Here is a 4,376-nt window from a genome sequence, read left to right on the forward strand (position 1 = left end):
ACACGTCTACGGATAACTCAAAACTTTATACTGTAGATACATTTCGACCTTGATGATTTTTTTTTGTTACAAAGAAAATAGCCAAGAGGTGTCTAATCTATCTTGTAACTAAAACAGTGCATTGTTCTTCGGATATACATGTATACATGTCGATTACCGATGTCAATCAATGCACAATATTTCAGCAAAATGTAAAACTTGCAATATGCTTATTATCAAATACATTAAAGACTCAGTACAAATGTAGCTATACGTTTCTGATGTTTATCCTGGCACCGAATCATATACGTAAAAATTAACCTTTCGCCTCTTTCACAGAAACAAAACAACAAACTGCAATAAAAGAGAGACGATAGATACCAGAAGGACAGTCAAACTCATAGATCGAAAACAAACTGACAACGCCATGGTCAAAAATAAAAAGACAAACAGACAAATAACAGTACAGATGACACAACATAGAAAACTAAAGACTAAGCAACACGAACCCAACCAAACACTGGGGGTGATCTCAGGTGCTCCGGAAGGGTAAGCAGATCCTGCTCCACATGTGGCACCCGTCGTGTTGCTTATGTTATTGCAAATCCGGTAAATAGTCTAATTCAGTAGGTCACATTCGTGAAAAGGGAGGGTATTGTAGTTACGACATAAGGAACATATCCGATATCATCTGTGAAACGGTTATTCCATAACGGTCAACCAACTCGTGATGGCGTCCGTAAAATTTACTAAGGGATGATTTCGTAACCTGTCAGTCTTTCGAATGTGGTATGACACTACCGACAAAATTCTTCACTTGAAACATGGAACCAGCCTGCTATTACAAAAACACTTAGATCCTCTAACCGTAGTAGCAGTATGTATGACAAAGGATCAGACAAAACACATTGTTTTGAAATTGGTATTGTTTGCGAGTATATCTGCAAGAAAAAAAGTATAAACATATTGTTTAATGAAATATATCTAAAAGAAAAACATGCTATTTTATTTGTAACATTTATCGTTTTTAAGTCTTGCGTTCTCAGCTGATCTCCAATTTTAACTTTATGTTAGCTGCTTCTTTTCCGAAGATTTTTTTCTCTTGACGCATTTTCTTTGACATCTGCTCCACAACCAACAGAAAAAAAAAACAGCAGCTCCATCCTTTATTGCGGACTTTGTTCTGAATTATAAAATTAACAAATTCATTTGGTAAATATATGTCCTTTATATATCCAAATAATTCCAAAACATAAAACTCGACTAAATTTAAAAGTACTGCATTTGTCTCCAGTTTACTTGCTGGTTTGGCGACAAACATTAATACTGAAAAAAAGAACTGATTTATTGACTGTTCATTAAGACGACTTCTGTATGATAATATTATCTATATTTACCTCAAGATGGTACATGGTGTTTTGTGAATACAAGTGTCTTAGGTGCGAATATCTAAATTAGGTGAATGTATTGCATTTTTATATATTATGACCAGTCATAAATGTCATAATTAACATTGAATTATATGGGTTTTCCAAAAATAATTATATGAATTAAACTTAACTGAAGACTACATTATGCACTAAAAATTATAAGAGAGGCAAACAATACCAAAGGGATATTCAAACTTTAAACATTAAACATGCAAAATACACTTTTTGGAAGTTAAAACGACTGTTTTTTTTTCAATGAATGACACTTTTTTCATACGTCGAACACTACTATGTGACTATTTGTTAGAATTTTTACATTTTCAAAAAACACGATAATTTATTAAAACACCAAAACTTTGTGCATTATATTACCGTATCCACATGGTGTTTTCGTGGTCTTTTTCCCCGTATCTTTATTTGACGAAAATTTCAGTCTCATTTGCATGATTTGTATGAAAGCTTTAATCTTTCTTTTGTAGTTAAGGAATTAGATGTGTTAGACCTTCAAATCATAATTAGGAAGTTCATTGGAAGTAATTAATCATTCAACTTTATCAGTGTTCACAGATAAATTGAAATACAACCAAATACATTTGATGCATCTGACGCTTTGTTGTGCATTTACCTTGATCAGGAATGCCCTACACGAAACGATGACAGCTAGTAATTAATATATTCCTGGAGCTATATCATGTTTATGACTGAAAAGGGTTTTTAAGACCATCCTATGTCATCTGTTTTTTTAAATACGAGTACACCAGACTGATAAAAGCGTAACCTGAAATTGTATGGACATTGTTAAACATACAGTCATTATAATTCGATGGCAAAAAGTAACATACAAGTTTTGTCTCTTCTTTTATAGTCTTTTTGCGCATATTCTGTCAAAGATGATGATATTTAGACAAACAAACTCTTCATTGAGCTCAGTGACATGGTACCAATAATGACAAAACTTATCAATATTTGTTTTTAATTATAGCCTCCAACAAAATTTATTCCAAAATATGTTTATTGCGTGTGAAGAGTACAACCGTTTAACTCACCTTTGTTTCCATTTTAGATATCCATTTTCAGTTGATCAAAGATGTACCACGCATTCCTTTTTAATACTGCATGCCTAGTTTTGTATCATAATCATTTAGTTTACTTTAAGTAAGACATTACTGATATACTGTCCAATGGTGTCCATCCTATAAATTACAATCAAATTAAATCAGCATTTATGTATATAATTGCACCAAGGTTTACAATGTCGAATATTGAAGACACATTCATCGGAACACTGCTCTTTTTTAACAGTTTATTGTCATGTTCTATGGTATGTATTTAAATAACTACATTAAAAGGATATTCCTTATTAAGTGAATTTAAATCTTAAATGACCATTTCGATCTCAACAGAACTGGAGTCTTGTTCTGGAAGTTTTTGTTTGTTTGTTCATTCATTACTGTTCAAAATTTTTGCATTTGTTCAATCTCGATGAGATAATTGAATATAATGTTGTGTTTTTACAGATAAAAACAGACTGACCATTGACAAAACAGAATAGTATTGCCTAGCTGCCACAAATTGTATGAATAGTTCTAAGTTTGTAGCGGACGACGGGTCTGAAATTTTAATGTAAGACTTTAAATGACGTATTGTTTATTGCTCGTTCTGTAAAGTGCTGTTCAGATCAAATATAGTTTCCTTAAATCTGTTTTTTCACCATTGTTCAATAGGGGAAAGTTGATGTGAAACACTATATAATCTTTCATCTTTTTCAACTCACTAAATCTAATTTACTAGTCTTAGGTACATCAACAGTCGTATGATATGGAGACCTAGCGTCGTATTTTGATTGAAAATAGATTCGCCTGCATATGACAGTTAATGCATGCACAGTATGGAACGCTTTGTTCCTTGACGTATTGTCCGTTTGGAGTGTATCTGCATAGATAATGTTTTCTTACTTGTCATAGGCATTTGTGCAGAATTAAAAATTTGTTTAAGATAGAAAAAATCCTACTCAACATTGGCAGTTAGTAAACATACAGCCGTTCAAATATATGATAACTGGTTAAATATTAACACACATTATCTAAAGTAAAGGAAACTAAGAAAACACTTTAATAGAATAACTCTACCATTTATAGAAAACATACATCATCCGTTCAAACTTCAAACTTTATTTGGCCTTTTTATTCTTTTCTATTCGAGCCCCACTGTTGAGTCTTTTATAGACGAAACGCGCGTCTGCCGTACAAAATGTTCATCCTGGTATCTATGATGAGTTTTATAAGTGTCAACATGTTCTTTCATGAAACATTAACACTGTATTTGTCATAAAACTATTTTGCATGAATGTTATTTTTCATAAAAATAAATGTTATACAACACACAAAATATCAGGAATAAAAATTTTGTTACGAAGGCATAATTCTTATAATTACAAACCAATAAGGTTAATGCGAAGGAATACAATACAGCAATAATATGTGACCTGCGTCGGATAGGAATCGACCTTCTGCAAGTGCACGTAAACATGTACATGTATATGACTTTGATTGATTTTGGAACATTCGAATACATAATTAATGATGCGTTTTAATCTGTATTTTTTAGGAGTCTTATAACAACTCAATTTTCAAACAGTCACAGACTTTGCATAGAGAGTTTTTAATAGGTTAACAAATGTATTGATATTCATTTGCATAAGGTCGATTTCTATCCGAAAGCAGCTCTTGTTTTAGCAATGATAACGTATCACAGTTAATGCAAGGAGTACAGCAGCTCTTTTTATAATACGATTTGTCCTTTAAGACTGTCGTCTTATAGCATATTTATACCTGGTTTTAATTATTTCATTGAACATTTGCTCATTCGTAGACAGTGATCAATTTTCGAGTGTTGTTTGCTAGATCAAGTACCTGTTTATAGAAGATCAGAGTGGCTAAGTTCAAAATGTAGGATAATATACGGAAA

General features: G+C 32.1%; 1 long non-coding RNA gene across 1 annotated transcript; it reads right to left on the reverse strand.

Annotated features, from left to right (window-relative positions):
* Positions 1-933: 933 nt before the first annotated feature.
* Positions 934-2,603, reverse strand: LOC127736855 (uncharacterized). Its single transcript, XR_007999226.1, has 2 exons — positions 2,456-2,603; positions 934-1,162 (listed from the first exon to the last, which is right to left on the reverse strand). It is a non-coding gene; the product is annotated as an uncharacterized LOC127736855 (long non-coding RNA).
* Positions 2,604-4,376: the final 1,773 nt, after the last annotated feature.

The sequence above is a fragment of the Mytilus californianus genome, unplaced genomic scaffold, assembly GCF_021869535.1.
Source record: "Mytilus californianus isolate M0D057914Y unplaced genomic scaffold, xbMytCali1.0.p SCAF_38, whole genome shotgun sequence".
Classification (NCBI taxonomy): domain Eukaryota; kingdom Metazoa; phylum Mollusca; class Bivalvia; order Mytilida; family Mytilidae; genus Mytilus; species Mytilus californianus.